Source organism: Lissotriton helveticus, chromosome 3_1 (genome assembly GCF_964261635.1).
Source record: "Lissotriton helveticus chromosome 3_1, aLisHel1.1, whole genome shotgun sequence".
Lineage (NCBI taxonomy): Eukaryota > Metazoa > Chordata > Amphibia > Caudata > Salamandridae > Lissotriton > Lissotriton helveticus.
This window is the reverse complement of record NC_136061.1, coordinates 942,638,546-942,654,952: the sequence shown is the minus strand read 5'-3', so window position 1 is coordinate 942,654,952 and position 16,407 is coordinate 942,638,546. Positions and strand designations below refer to the sequence as shown.

General features: G+C 45.7%; 1 protein-coding gene across 2 annotated transcripts in view; it reads left to right on the top strand.

The window, feature by feature from the left end:
• Window positions 1-16,407, top strand: part of LOC144823116 (melanoregulin-like) — a 280,535-nt gene that overhangs the window by 260,578 nt on the left and 3,550 nt on the right. The gene's annotated exons all lie outside the window — the stretch shown is intronic.

Sequence of the window (16,407 nt, the reverse complement as noted above, 5' to 3'; positions counted from 1 at the left end):
GGTGAGGGGTCAGCTGTGGTAGTTTAATCGCTGGCTGAATTGTTGAAGTCCGCATTACATACTGAACTAATTGTCTATGAATTTTTAGTAGTTGTTTTAGCTGTATTAACAGCTCTGCTGCAGGCATTCTTTCGATGTCTGGATGTGGTGTGTATCCGGCTAGGACCGGCCACGTTGCTCCTGGTCTTCCTAAAGGACCGAGCCTTGTAATGTGATTGTTATGTTTTAGGGCGCCATCAAATAAGAGCAAATGCTCTTGGAATTTGAGTGGTACTTCCACCTCCTCGAAAGGAGTGTACGTTTCAGGAGGTTCCTCTACTTTGTAATAGTGGAAGTACTTTGTTACAGCATTTGCTGCTGGAAAATGTATCCATGTATAGTATACCTCTGTCTGCCGATATTCGTGTGCCTCAATTACGAATATGACTGTGCCACCTCTAGGTGTCAGTCCATTTTCTATAAGTTTTAAGGTTATAGATCTCCTTTTGGCGACCTGGATGTGTATTATATCCGGGTCTGCTGTTTGCATGGTAGCATCAGCATCTGCTATTTCAGTAGCTAATCTAATTGCCTCTCTTTCATCATCACTCTCTGCCATTTTACAGACAGGATGGTATTATGTTTGTTTGCAGATCAGGTTTCTTATGGAAACAGAGATTAGATGCACAATATTCTGGAACTGTTTTATCCTTCAACGTTGACTAGACCAAGAACCATACATAGGAGTTCCCTCCTGCGAGGTTTTGGAGGATATAATAACCTTTCACCCACTCCAGACGTCTTTGGAGTATTTGGGAAAAGGGGTCTGAGTGAGAAAGCACGACTGAGTTACTCTAAATGTCTTACGTTAGTTTTATCGCCCTTTCCAAACGCGTTGGGCGCCATGTAGTGTAGCTCCTATTTTCCCAATAGGCTCTGCGCATTGGAATAGTACCTACAGCAGTAAAGGCCTAGACCAGACGTTAACTAGGTCTACTACTGTCGATACTAGACTTAATTTTTGGGTTTGCCAGCTAAGCTCAGAGTTCGCTAGAAACTTTCTCGAATGTTCAAGGAAGGAATTAACTCCCCTGATTAGACAAGAAGGGATTTAGTTTCTGACAACCATAGAACATGACAACTTTGCTCTCCCCTAATCAAGAGTCAATCTCATGAGTCGTGTGAGCACAAGGCAATTATTTTACTCAGTCAGTACGTGCATTCTTAGTCTCATCAGAATGTAGAGAAAAGGAAGAGACGGGCGTGTTCAATAAAAGATGTTATTTATTGATCAGTCTCTTTTCTCGTACAAGAGAAATGGATCGATATTATTGCAATACTTATAGTTAAGTAAAGTGCATACATTAGAAGCAATAGTATAAAATAATACTGTAAAAACATTGATACGGTTTCTGAGCCATATGATGTTTAAAATGATTAAAATATATTTACATACACATATACATTTGACTAAACGTACTCAACTGGTGTTTCTAAATACGCCTACCCCGTGTACCTGACCTAAGTCTAATGCGTGGGCGGGAATAGAAAGTTACAGTTTAAGTTAAGTTTGTTTTTGCCAAGTGAATAACTAAAGAATTCTCTAGGAGGGGTTATTCAGTTCTGTACCTGGAATTTAGGATGAATGAGGAATGGTATCTCTTTCTCTGCTCTCGATATTCCAGGCTGCCTGCGAGGGCTGCCCAGAAGCGCCGGTGCTGGGTCTCTCGGCTTGAGATAGCAGCGCGTCTCTCAGCGCGTCAGGAAGGCGGGGCTGCTGCCTGCGGGGTCTGCTTCTGCTCTCGGCTTCGGCAAGTATGGCTGCTCCGTCTTGTCACCACGCGTGTGTTTGCATAGGGCAAGGTCGGCAATATTTATACCTTAAAGGTGCCGAGATTGACGTAAGGATGGACATAGGTACGTCAATAAAGATGTCATACGACTTGCTCGTTAGCACATTCTTTTGCAAAAGTTCTCTGTGAAATCAAAACAATGGCCGCACGGATTTTCCAGGTTGTCATAGGTTTGATTTGTTATGAGAACGTCGTATGCCTTATCAGGGGCTGGAGGAATGTCGCTTGTCTAATTAGATCTCAAGCGTTATGACCTAATCAGATAACACGTTCCTGTGCCGTAGTGTGACTGCGTCAGATAACGGTATCTGCATCATGGGGGATTTCTTGCCTCATGGGCTGACTGTTAGTTAACTAGCTAGGTAGTTTAACCAGAATAGGGTCAGGAATAGGGGGATCGATTCAGGACCTATAGAAATACACGACAGTACTCTATATGCTTTGTTGACTTCAAACTGCCTCTCAAAGTTCAGGCCAGTGAGTTTGGGAAGCATGTCTTCGAGCATTGCTGCGCAGGATTTCTCTTTGTCCTCCAGGCCTTCTGGGACCCCCAGGATTCTGATGTTGCCCCTCCTGGCTCTGTCGTCCTGCTCCGCCAGCTGCTTCTGTATTGTCTTGGCTATCTTTGCGTGCTCCTCAGTGACCTTGATGTTCTTGCTTGTTGCGTCTTCAACCTCACTTATCCTACTCTCCGCCGTCTCCAGTCTGGTGTTTGTGTTGTGCTGGTCAGCCCGGATTGCAGCCAGTTCTAGTTGCATGTTATCTATTGTCTTTTTAGTTTCTCTTGCAACATCTTTAACTTCGTTGATTCTTTTCAACACTGTTTCTAGTGTTGCAGTCTCCGTTTTGAGCTTCCCCGGGGACTCCAGAGTGTCTTTCCTTAGCTTCTTCAGGTCGTTTGTGTTTTTCCGCCTTCTGTCCTTGTACTTGCTCGCTGTCTGGCTTGTGCTTGTTCTGTGGCTTGCGCTACAAAATTGTAGCGGAAACGGCTTGGTACTTTGATGTTCCGGGTCTTTGTTTTTGTCCTTATTCCCTCCAGCGCTTGCTTTGTCTCGTTCGCCTCTGTTGGGCTACTTTTCCTTCTCACGTCACTTTGCTAGCAGTGTGCACAGTGCCGGCTCTGATCACCAGGTCTGTGTTTAGTTTAAGTTTAGTTGTTTTCTTAGCGTGATTCTGTGCGCTTTGCCTTGTTGTTAATTGCGGCGTTTTAGCAGTTGCTGCCGTTTGGCGCTGCCCAGCGCGTTGCTGCACGTTGCTGTGCGAGTTGTGCGCTCTATGTGCTGGCTGAGATCGCCTGTTGCATCTTTCCTGTTGCTGGGTTTGCCAAATTGTTTGCCAAATTGTTCCTTTAGCGCGTTGCTATGCAACGGTATCTTGTTGCTAGCTGCGGCGTTTGGAAGTTGCTGCGGTTTGGCGCTGCTGTGTGTGTTTGTGTCCCTTACTTGCTGGGAGGTGTTGTATGGCTTCTCTTCCCCCCTTGTTAGGATCTTTTTTTTGCTCCGCGGGTTGAGGCGTGTGAGCTCTGGCTGCTTGTGCTTGTGCAGCTGTTTGCAATTTGCATACTCCGGCGCCGATCGTGGGGGTTGTGCAACTCCTTTACTCCCTCCGCGTGATCGCGTTGCAGTTTGCAGACTCCGGCACCGGTCTTGGGATAATGCGGCCCCGGGGAGGGGGGGGGGGGACTTTATAGGTTCCGGCTCTGATCGTGGCCCGCTTGGGGCTGTCTTCTCTTTGTGCCTAACCTCGCACCGTGGTTTCCGCTTCCTCCCCCTCAGGCTACGCCCTTCCGCTTCTGCTTCTGCCCTTCCGCTTCCGCCTCCTGTAATGGCTGCCTCCAGCCGGCGCTTTCAGTTTCGGTTCTTTTACCGAGCCTTTCACCGGTAAGTGTACAGGGCGCACCTTCTCGGGTATGTCCCGTGTAGTTTAGGCTTTACCTTTCTCTCGCTCTTCCTCTCCGCCCCGCTTGTGTTCTCACACCTCGGCTACTTGGTGTTTTGCAGCGCGTGGCTTCCTGGCTTGTCGCTTAGTGTGGGTGCAGCCTCTTCGCTCGACCTGTCTTGTCTTCTCTTCTTCCTATCTCCGTCCGATCGCCATCTTGTTTCTCTCCTCGCTTCTCTGCCTTTGCTTCCCGAGTTCGTTTTTTACTGTTCGAGCCCGTTTGAGACCTCCAGCTCTTATCGCCTTGTAGTCCCAATCTTCACAGCTCGCTGGTTGCTTTTTCTGGGTTGAATCCTCGTGTTTGGCTGGTTAAAATCGCCTTAGTTCCTCAGGGTTCGCGGAGCTAACGGACCTAGACGACCATCTCCTTTGACGTCCAAGCCACGCCCCCCGTCAGTCACTGTTATAATCGGAAAAAAATTGGGTAACCATGGTCATGTGAAGCGACGGAGTCAAATTACGATCACACTGTATGTTGTCCGAGAACTGGTAGCAGGCGATCGGATGGCCAGAATCAGGGTGAACTAGGTAAACTATGGGGGTCTAAATCGGTAATACTGTGCCCTAGTCCTACAGGCATCACCACAACCCACACCCACCACCCTAATTAAAATCCGGGCTCAGCGCTGGAAACATTTAATTAAAGCTGCCCTATCTCTGGAGGCAGTTTGGCCGGGATTAGCGCTCCGCAGAGCATGCTGTTTGGATTACACCTTCTCTGATGACAGGCAGGAGTTAATCTGTACCAGGAGGAGGTTGGGGGCAACACTTCCAACTGAAACTAACGCGTTAAACGGGATGTGCCGGACTACAGTAATTTTATCCTGTGTTCAGTAGTTTTGCACCGATGTTTGCACCGTGTAACTGGTGACAAAACATATTTCACACTAGTGTAAATGCGAGCAATCCGTTTTCTAACGCGACATCAACCGGCTCAGTCAGTGTGGCTTTACGTGGGACCAGACACAGCTAGGGTGAATATCTCATGAAGCTCTTAACAACAAACGCAGGATGACATTAGAAATGCACGGTGTGCCTTTACTATTGCTTTGACACAAGCTCTGTGGCACCAGGTTGCGTACTAGCAGTTGGCATGGCATAAACTGTGACTGCACCCATAGGTGTGATTTCTCTAGGGATTAACCGTAATCATTGTTGGCATCGCATAGAGCATCTAATAACTTTTGGGTCACTTGAAAGCGGGCACAACCAGTGTACCATTTCTGAGGACAGGGCATGAGCAAAGTGACATCACTGGGGCCTGGACCCAGGAAGTGGGCAGCCTCATGTACCAGAGATGATTATTGTAACAACTCAGGACACCAGGCCTCGGATGGCACTAAGGCTTGTTACTGCAACCAGTCCCAGAATATGTGGCATCACTGCACACATGGATAACCAATGTTGCATCACTTACAGCAGGTCAAAGCCAGTGCGACACTGTATCACGTGGGACCTGCCAAAGCTGTACACCAAAACGTGGTACTGAGTATTCGGTCAGACATTATGGTGTCACTGGGCACTGGACTGTCTGCACCAGATCCATGACCTGTAAATTGGGCACAGTTTGTAACAAATATATATACCACTCGGATCTGGCAGAGGTTTGCGCCCTCCGAGCCAGAACGAACAGTGCTGCTCTGGAGACAGCCCTCCGAGCTGTGGCAGCAGCAGATTCTACTGGTTCTGAGGCTGATGATATCTTGGAACAGGAAGACCTGCAGGAGAGGGCCGAAGACTCATCAACACTTGAAAGGCCTGGCCTGGGAGAAATTCTGAAAGGAGGAAAAGTCTTCATTCCATGTACCGCAGGGCTAAATTTGGATTACAATTGCAATCTTACGAGTTATAGCCTCCAGGTAAAAATGAGCCTTGCATTGGGTTTCACCAGGAAATATCATGACTGGAGGGAGGGGGTGCGAGCGAGGAGGCAACAGATGACCAACAAAAAACCGTGCAAGGAAACTCCCTTTGAAAACAGGAAGCGGCACAGGAAGGACAGCAGCAATGAGTGGAATGAGGGGGTGCGAGCGAGGAAGCAACTGATGGCCAGAGCTGGCCTGCCAAAAGAATTGATCAGTGATGTCCACTGGGAAGGAACAAAGCATCCAAAGGCAGGACTGATAGACATTGACCAACCAAAGTAAAGGAATTTTGAAAGGCAGGCCAACCAACCAAAATCAATGGGCACGTCGAAAGGCCATATACTGAATACAGTATGCCTCATAAAACAGCGCATGCACTGCCCAGGATCGACCTAAAAATCCTATAAGAGGAGCCGATGATGAAACTTCTTAAAGATAGTAAGGCAAAAAGCATCAAGAAAAAGTGAAGTACCAATCAGTAGTCACTGTTCACAATTGACTTGCACCTAGGCATGATTTCATGCAGACTGCTATGAAGCGTGTCATTCACCTAGCGGGATTGCCCCGACAGGTTTTTTCATTATGACTTGGTCTGCGAATTGGAAGTTGAAATCCTCCAGCATGTTGAGATTGCTGACTGTATTAGCAGAAGTTCTCCCAGAGCTGGATAACTTCTGTATGAAGTCCTGTTGAAGCCATTACTTTTGGCAGGAGAAATTCATATTATGCAGCTGCCAAAGTCCTCATATTGGGTGGATGTTTTGCTCACTTTCGACCAGTCAATATTTTTATCTGTAGACTTAGTCTTTCCTATGGAGCTCAAAATCCCCCAGCCACACAAGTTTGAAGCTGTATCTGAGAAAGTCACTTCGAAATTGGACATCCTAGCTGCAAAGTCCCACTGACTCTCCGAAGGTCTTGGAAGTTCAGAAATTTCCCATTGTTTAGAATTTCTGAAGCAACTCCTCTTGGTCACTTCTAAGGCTCCCAGGAACTTGGGGACAGCAGTAGGGATAGCATTCCAACATAACCCACCTTCAGTGTTCAGTTGCTAAAGGTCAGATGGGCACTTCAGGAAAAAGGGTTCTAACAGTTTGTTTTGTCCCTGTCCCAGACAACCGACCCTTGAAGTCTGCTTCAAAGTCCTGGATACAGGTCTGAGAAGGTCCAGCCCTTCAGGTCTCCATTAGGGTCTCAAAAAGCAGGTCCATTCTTGAACTGTTCTTCCACAGGTTGAGAGTGTGTTCTGATGAGCTGTAGGTGTGGTGCCAGCTTTGTAGATTTCACTAGTAAGTGGGTGGGGTAACTCTGGGTCCAGTCCCTAACCAATGAGAAAGAAGTTCTCTGGGTCATCCTTCCCACTTTTGCAGCGCATCCTGTTCACCTTACTGCAAACTGCCCCGCATTGCACCATTCAGAGGCAAATCCAATATGACAGAATCATTCTGCACCTTGAATGCGGCTTGTATGCCAGATAGGGGTTTGTTTAGGAAAATAAGCAGTCTCCCTCTAATCTGCTTCACCAAATTAGTTCCAGGACCTTCTCCTTCTCCCTGCTGGCCGATGCCAAACTGGCTGCAGAGGGCCTACGGAACAATAGACTTCTCTTCCATAAGTCTCCCTTGGCATAACCCTAGTCCCTTTGAAGTTAATGAAGTTCCTAAACCTGTCCTTTGCCCCTTAGTAAGCTGTTGTGCCACATACATCATACCCAGGTCTTCTTGTGAAAAGGACTAAGCCACTGTTTCTGCTCTCTGAGCAGTTTTCATACCTCAATAAGGGGAAAGCAATTGCTGGGCAATCTGCCAGCAGGCTAATAATTAGCCTGCTGGGGGCATAGACAGACAAGGTTTAACTTTGTAAAAATAACTTTTCATAAATATTTATGAAAAACTCGGCTTTACCATTAAATTGTTTTTGTATTATTATTAAAAATAGTAATGTTTAAATTATTCAACTAGCTTGCCCCAAACTGGAGATAGCAGGTTTGGGGTTTTAATCTAAACCCTTTTCTTTCTTTCTTTTTTCTAATTTGACAGCTACAGCTTTTTATAGTGAAAGTTGCTTTTGGGTCACTGTAGGTACATACCAATATTACATTCTTTCTTTTCCAGTTTTTAAATACTAGACACCCCCGCCTTCCACATACAGTACTTAATTAGGGGTTACTTATTTAATATTTAAAAGTATGTCTCTTTCCTGTCGCAAAGGGTTAATTTGACAGGGTCCCCTGCAGGTTTAAAAGCTGTACGAGTCCAGCTACTTAAACAGTCCTGTGGCCGATTCCTTTGCCTAGTAGATGGCACAACATGTGCTGGAATCTATAGGTGACATTTAACTTTTCCAAGTCATGAGTATACTTTCCTCACCATGTATAATGGCCTTACTTGGAACATACATTTGTTCATTTAGAGTTAACAAATGTTACCATATGTAGGAAAGTGGGTTTTTAGTAGGTGTAGGTAAGTACCAACAGCTAGTATTGATACCACAATCCCTTATAAGAACCAGTCAAGATTCAATAAATCAATTCTTGTTTAATGGCTTAACCGACGAGTAGTGAGGCTTTACTTAGGAGACAGGTGTGTAAAGCATTTAATGTCACCAAAACAGTAAATAAATAAAAGACTCAACATAATAAAAATGCAACACCAGTCTATAAAAATAGATAATATTGTTATCTTTAAAATAACACCAACATGACAAATTCAATGTAGGTAGCTTGATTTAGGAATCTGTAAAGATTTAATTTAAAAAATATAAAGCACAAACCGCAGCTATCTAGTCGCACTGGACCGAACAAAGTCAAAGTTCAGACTGACCCTATGGAGCGCCTGTCAGATACGATGAGTGCTTGGGCTCGGTCTAGTTTTTACTTTGACTTATTTGCTGTTTGGAAATTTTTCTCTCTACATCAAGCAGTCTGGTCCTCTGATGCAGATTTCAATTCGAGGATGACGGCCTGTTACAGCACGATGCCTTGTGAGCCCTGGAGATTTTTGTCTTCATCATCGATACTGAGGAACTTGGGAGCTTTCAGTGGGGCATACCTGCATGGCCAGGCTCAGAAGTGGTTTAATGTCACTTTTTTGACTCTGGTAGTCAATGCTGGTCTTCCTCTGGAGCTTTTACACAAAACTTGGTCAAGAATTCCCAAACTTTCAGAAGTTAGTCTCTGAATGTTCCTTGATGTAAGAAAGGGTTACAAAGTACTAGCAAAGGGTTCAGATGCTCTAGTTTGCCTCTTGGGGTCTGGGAATCCCACTCCTGCAATTCACCTGGTCATACCAGGAAAATCCATGTGAAGCTGGTCAGTTGAAGTGGTCCTATTGGTGGATGTTGCAGGAGGCTTCTTTCAGCACTTTTCTACCTGTTGCTGCTCAGGGAGTCCACTCCTTATCCTTGAAGACAGGCAAAGTCCTTCTTGTGTGGAGCCTTCAGAGTGTGGTAGGTGCAGTCCTTCCGAGTGCAGTCCTCTATTGTGCATACCAAGGGTCCAACAGGGCAGTGCTTCACCATATGTTTCAGACAGGGATCTGAGGGACTCCTGTAGATCTCACATATTTATTCCCCAATCTGAGTTGAAAGGCTGGGGACACCCCAGCAAATGGGGGTTCAAGTTGCCACCCTCTGCTATGACCACTTCCTGGAAAGAGTGGCATATTTGTGACCCAGATTACACAGTTCTTAAAAATCAAAATGAATAAACTCTCCCCTTGGAGTGCAAGTCTGTCTACCCCAACCTACAGGTGTCTTGGTGACTTTCCCATCTCTCCTCTTCCAGCCCTTATCCTATTCTAATTGGGGGGGGGTCCAGTTCATCTCTCCAGCCCCTTTTGTGTTCCTGGCTTCTCCAGGTAGCAAATCTCCTTCTACCAAATGACTGTATTGTTTCAGCTCTAGGCCTCTTCACACCTACTCAGGGAGCAGCTTGGCTCATGCTGTCAGAGGCTGGCCAATCAAGAGGCTGCTAAAGGGCTGTTTTAGGTAACTTCAGGATAGTATATTCTAAAACTACTTTCCTGTAATAGTTATAATATATCAGACCTTGACAAGTTGTTGGAGTTATTGTAACGATTATTTTGACACTTTATTAAAGTCTAGCATTTGATTGGCGTTAGCTAGCAATACGATTGAAAGTGTAATAAAGCTTCCCATGTTAGCCGATGGAGCTAGCAGCACTACAATGGGAAAAACGAGTTTGGCTGTTTTTCCCCCACCAGGGCATATAAAACGTATTTTGAAATTTACCTGCTTTTTATAACAAGGCACCCTACCCTTGGGTCACCTAGGGCAGACCGTAGTGGTGACTTACATGTAATAAAAAGGTAGTTTTGGGTTTTAAAACCAACCTACAAGGCAAGACTGGCTTTAAAATTACATCAGACACCACAGCAGTGCACACTTAAGTGCATTAAGTCCACTGGGTTCTCAAAACCTACATGCCCTACCATATAGTAGGGCCAATTATAATTACACCAATTACCATATACCTTTTATGGACAGAGCACTGGCCCTGGATAACAGAGCCCAGGGCACTTTCAGAGTCTGTAACCACCAGTATCAGTAAAACATGGGTGTGATCAGCGCGAAAAGGATGACTCTCCTACAGCATGTTTTAGGAGTCAGAGCACATACACTGCAAATGGACAGCATTTCCCCAATGGACAGAGCTTAAAAAAAGAAAATCTGCTGCATCAGTCAAAAAAACAACAAGCATTTTCAAATTAAATAGGTCTGGCCTTGGTAGGCTATGCATTGATTTTTTTTATTGCTATTAGAAGTATAAAGGTAAAAACAAAAGGAAAGAGTAAATATGTGACTACCTAATTGTAGATGCTGTGTATCCTTTAATGATGTCACTGCTTAACTTATGTTTTAAATGACACACCATTCTGTGGCACACATGTTATTATTATTTATGAGAGAGACAATATAAAGATAATATAAAAAATATATATAACCAGCACAATTTAAATTAGCTTTGACACTAAAGAGAAACAAACTAATTGTGGGTGGATGTCAAAAATGTGCACAGGCTTTGGGCTATCACTCAAAGTGAAGGGAGCCAGTGAGTAAAATTAACTTTACTCTTTGGCCCCTGTGCTGTATGATGAAGTGGGAGGAATCAAAATGTGAATAACTACATAACAGGCCAATGGAAACGCCTCTCTATAAATGTATATATTGTATGATTTTTTTTGTTTTGGTAAACCAATAGTTTGGTGGGACAGCTAAATCTTTCTTAAAGGCCAGACCTAAAGACATTCTGTCTCTAGCAGTAAAGTTAGCCCATGGATAACGTGGACTGGCTCTTTCCCCTTTGCTGTAGTGGGCCAAATACAAATGTCAGTATCACACCAATCGACCCAAAGATGAAGCGGGCTGGATGGACTCTCCAGTAATATATAGAGAATGCAATCACTCCCTGTAAAGTTAGCAGTGACTGAAGGGGACTAACTAGTTCACCCATGCATTATGCTGTAGATAAATATATGAATGACACAAAAAACCAATAGATGTAGAGGCCTGACTGAAAGCCCCTATAGTATTTAGTATTAGGAGGTCTTGGCTAATGTCAGACCTTAAAAAGACGTCAACAGTACTATGACTGAAGGAACAGGAATAATAAATGAATACTGCAGCAAACATAATTCAGCACTGGGGTGCAGGATTAGTAAACTGTGGATTAGCTAGTTACATTCAAAATGTTCCTTACCAAAGAGTATTTTTCATTATTGGGAGATGTCCAGCACTGTAACAGTTGTGTTCAAAAACTCCTGAGGCTGAGTTTGCTGAGACATATTAATTGTACTTTAAGTCAAGGGGTGACATACTCTCCAGTGAGTCATTTTACTTTGAGAACAGGAACAGAAAAGCATGTTTCAGTTCATTTGGTTACTTTGCTTTATGAACTCACCATTGTGTTTTTTAAATTATCTAGGACGATCACAAAACAAGCTGCACTAAGTATTTTCAAACAGTCAGCTGCTTCCTAAATTCTTTCTCAAGTGGGCAACAAAAACATACAATATCAGTAGTATTTTCTTCTAGAGATTTCCAGCAGTAAGATTGCATAAAGATACAACAGGCATGTAGTAGCCTCCCGGGGGGAGGGAACAGTAGTGTAACAGAGCTGCCATGGACCCAAGTTAAGCAAGCAAATTGGGTCCCTGCATTCTCTTGATTGATAGCAAATACCATCCATAACTCGGGTGCAGTAGACTTCCAAGGACCACCGATTCCTGTGCGACTACACCTGCAGTTCTTTTGATGGCCACACCCCTGGTGGTGGGTGGAGTAGAAACATTCACTGTTGATCCGCCTAATGAGATGCATCTTTACTCAATAAACTGTGTTGACATAGCCCTAAAGGCAGACATGTTTTTTCTTCATTTGATACATTCCGAATTCAACAGCCACCATGTCTCTCTTCAAACTATTGGATTTTGTGTTATGCATGCACAACAGTGAAAGTTTTAACAGTGGCGGCCGCCACAATAAAGAGGTTGTGCGGTGGGTGAAGGGGATGTGGGGGAGGGCAGGAGGGGGTGCTCGCTTGGGGTTAAAGAAAAAAAGAAACACTTACCTGGAGCTGCCGCCTGCCTCCTGGGTCACACCTCGTCCTTCCTGGCCCCAGGAAGCACTGGGGCCGTGACACGGACTCCCAACAATCTCTACACGGCTCTCATTCATTGAGAGCAGCGCTGGGATTGGCCTGAGCGGGCTGGAAAAACACTCCACTCAGACCAGGAAGTGTGTGGGGGGTTCTACAGCCCTCCTGTTCAATGCAGCCGGCAGGTGAAACTGGAGTACGTATGTGTGTTTTGGTTGGCCATAGATGGCCGGCCAAACACATATGTGCACTCAGGAAATGCACATAGCATTCCTCCTCCCCATGCCCCGTCCCTCCATCCATAAGCTGGCTCAGAGCAAGGCTCTGAGCCAGGCAGTGGGGCGATGCTCCGCGTTTCGAGTGAGGAGACTTATTCAGAGCGCTGCAGCAAGTCAAACTGCCTCTATGCGCTTGCTGCAGTGCCCAGTGGCACGTAATCCTGGCGTTCACCCTCTTTGCAAGTACTCCCAAATGTTGGTACCAATTGGAAAATAAATGAAGAGAGAAAACGTAATTTGCCCAAGATCACACAATTTGGTCTGGTGGTTAAACTGGGAATAGAATTCACATTTCCTGGTTCCTATAGCTACTGGACAGCATTTCTTCTTGTGCGAGGAAGTGATGTAATGCATTTGCAGTATCTGGGTCTGGGCAATGCCCTGGTTAATTGCTGTGGAAAAAAGAATTAGGCGTGAGGTCCAGGGTCCTCTTCCCTGGGTAAAGGACAAGTGGGATTAATCAGTCAGTTTTTCACACCTTACGTAGTGTATGGACAAAATAGAATATACGTTCCCAACCCCGACCCCCCCAGTCCCCGTCCTTGTGTAACAGGCACATGGAAATGTAATTAAACCTCACCAAACTTCTACTCCTTAATACATGCCATCCCATTAAACGTTTTGAAAGCATACTTCCCCGCCCCCACTCCCGCTGTCCGTGTGCTCGTTCCCGCCCCCCTCCCGCTCTCCGTGTGCCAGTTCCCGCCCCCCTCCCGCTGTCCGTGTGCCCGTTCCCGCCCCCCTCTCGCTGTCCGTGTGCCCGTTCCCGCTGTCCGTGTGCCCGTTCCCGCCCCATCTCCCGCTGTCCGTGTGCCCGTTCCCGCCCCCCCTCCCGCTGTCCGTGTCTCCTGGATGTGCAGTGGATTGCAGTTCACAGCACTTGCCTGGCCCAGTGTACTGTAGTGATGACTGTGTATGGTGGGTGACAGCTGGCTGTGTAATTGGACTATAGGAGACAGCTGTACTGTGGACTGCGGGTAAGTGTGCTGCTTATGACGATTGATTGTGCACTGTTGGAAGCTAGTTGGGAACAGTTACTGTAGGCAACTCCTAGTCGTACATTTTACAGGTGACAGCTGGCTGTGCGGTGTACTAGGAGTGACAGCTGATTGTGCACCATTAGTGACATCTGTCTGCACAGTGGTTGTCATCCAGCTGTGCATACTATGACATGGGTGACACATGGATGTACATAAAGTAAAGTAACAACTGCTTGCATTGTACAGTGCATAGCAGGTTCCTGTGCAAAAATAGTAACAACTGGCTGTGCACCGCGTAGAAAAGTTAGCAAGAGCCGGCTGTAGTTTGCTGTAAGTCACACCTGGATTTGCGTGTATCATGTATGACAATTGGATTTGGTCAGTTTGCGACAGATAGCGAGCAGTTTACTCTAGGTTGATGTGCGTAATGCCCCGTGGCTGTAAGCTGAGTGTTCAGTATGACACAGATGTCAGCGTGCTCAGATAAGTATTGTGGTTGGCAGCTAGGTTTTTGTTTTCCAGCTGGTGGAGCTGATTTTGCACTGTGTATCATGGGTGACGGGCCTGGGCATGCAGTGTGTTTTGGTATAAAGCTTCATGTGTAGGGTATGGTCGTTGAACTGCACATCATAGGCTACATAGGTGGGTGCTTGCAGTGTATTTTGGTGACAAAGGTCTGCTTAGTATAGGTGACATAGCAGAGTGCTTACAATATGTGAACGAGCTAGGTTGAATATATATGTACAAAATAAGCATGCATTCTTTACAGTGTGCAGCTGCCTGCAAATGTGTACTCATTACAGAGCGTTGGTGCACAGTCCTCAACTTTTGTCTGTACTGTGTGTGTTGGGGCTGTGTGTGTTGGGGCTGTGTGTGTTGGGGCTGTGTGTGTATTGGGGCTCTGTGTGTATTGGGGCTCTGTGTGTGTTGGGGCTCTGTGTGTGTTGGGGCTCTGTGTGTGTTGGGGCTCTGTGTGTGTTGGGGCTCTGTGTGTGTTGGGGCTCTGTCTGTGTGGCTAGCTTTTTGTGTAGGTGGCTATGTGTGGGTGGCTCTGTGTGTGGGTGGCTCTGTGTGTGTGTGTGGGTGGCTCTCTGTGCGTGTGGGTGAAAATGCAATAAGTCTCGCATTTGAGAGAGATTAAGCTATTGGCATTGTAAATGACAATGCCATTTATTTATCTGTTTTCAAAACCAACACATAAATAAAAAATTTGTCATTTAAAGTGCCAATAGCTCTAACTTTTACAAAGGCGAAACCGTTGCATTGTAAATGCTTGTTTTGCATTTGTCACCCCGAGTGGGACGGGTATGCTCAGAGGTGAGTCCCGTGCTCTCCATGCCACTGGAATCAAGCTATCCAGGCTGATGAGGGATGAAAGCCCGAAACCGGTCCTTGGATGCTTGTTTCCAGTCCAGGGAGGACCTGGCTTGGCAGTTCGGGCTGGACTGTTCCCGTGGGGCACAGGGTCAAGACTGATTTGCATATGGCTGGGTTCAAACTGGAATGGCATGGTGAGCAAAAAAACGATGGATTTAGGCCCAGATCTCTGTACTGGGGTGAATGTATGACATTGTTCTGCATTCTGTCCATCAACTTTTGTTTTTGCATTTGTCACCCCGAGTGGGACGGGTATGCTCCGACGTGAGTCCCCTGCTCTCCATATCACTGGAATCAAGCTATCCAGGCTGATGAGGTATGAAAGCCCGAAACCGGTCCTTGGATGCTTGTTTCCAGTCTAGGGAGGACTTGGCTTGGCAGTTCGGGCTGGACTGTTCCCATGGGGCACAGGGTCAAGACTGATTTGCATATGGCTGGGTTCAAACTGGAATGGCATGGTGAGCAAAAAAACGATGGATTTAGGCCCAGATCTCTGTACTGGGGTGAATGTATGACATTGTTCTGCATTCTGTCCATTAACTGTTGTTTTTGCACTCTATCACAGACACTCTTTTGTTGCCTACCCACCCTCACCCCACAATTTACTATCTCAAGGCCAGCATCATCTTCAAAACTCTGCTTTCCTGATGTGCTCTGGGGTAATGTGCCACCATTTAGGGTAAGGATGAGGTGATCTACCCATGTACACCTCATGGCATGCCTGGGAAATGGAGAATTTCAGCACTGCTCCTCAAGTGCCCATGCTAGTATCACACCAAGGCCTTGGGGGTATAGTGCTTCGGTACAAGACATGCGGCATGCCTGGGGCTGCAGGAGACCTACGATACCATGCCAAGAGGTAGGACTTGAATGGGCTAGTCTTCACTTTTATACCCAGCGCTCCTTAATTTTGCATTAGATGAAATCTATCAGTCTCCACCAGTGTGGGGAAGAGCAGGACATCTGTACTATGCTGGGATTGTGTGTATTTTGCTGTATGAGAACATTCAGTGCTCAGTCATGATATCTGACTAGTTTGGTCATAGTCCCTACACCCACTCCTAAGTTGACCACTGCCTTCAATCTTAAATATTAAACATTTGAGTTTGATGTAAAAGGAATACACCTCGCACGCATGCAATGTCTATAATTGAAACTTACATTTAGACAATCTGCTTAGTTTGTTACTGATGATAAATTGTAGTAGGGGTGGTAGATCCCATGTGTCTAATGGACCAGTCACCAGTGCCTACTTCACAACTATTTGACACAAGGGGCCAGATGTAGGTCGGCAAATACCGGTTGGTAACGGCCTATTTCGGCCGTTTCCGACTGGTATTTGCAAATGGAGATGTAGGGGCCTTAAAATTTACAGAATCTGTATATTTACAGAATCGGTAAAGTTACCGATTCGGTAAAATACCGATTCTGTAAATTTACTGAATCGGTAAATCAATATGTAGGTGGCACTGAAAACAGTGCCACAGGCCCTTACCGATTCGTTATTAACCATGTAATACT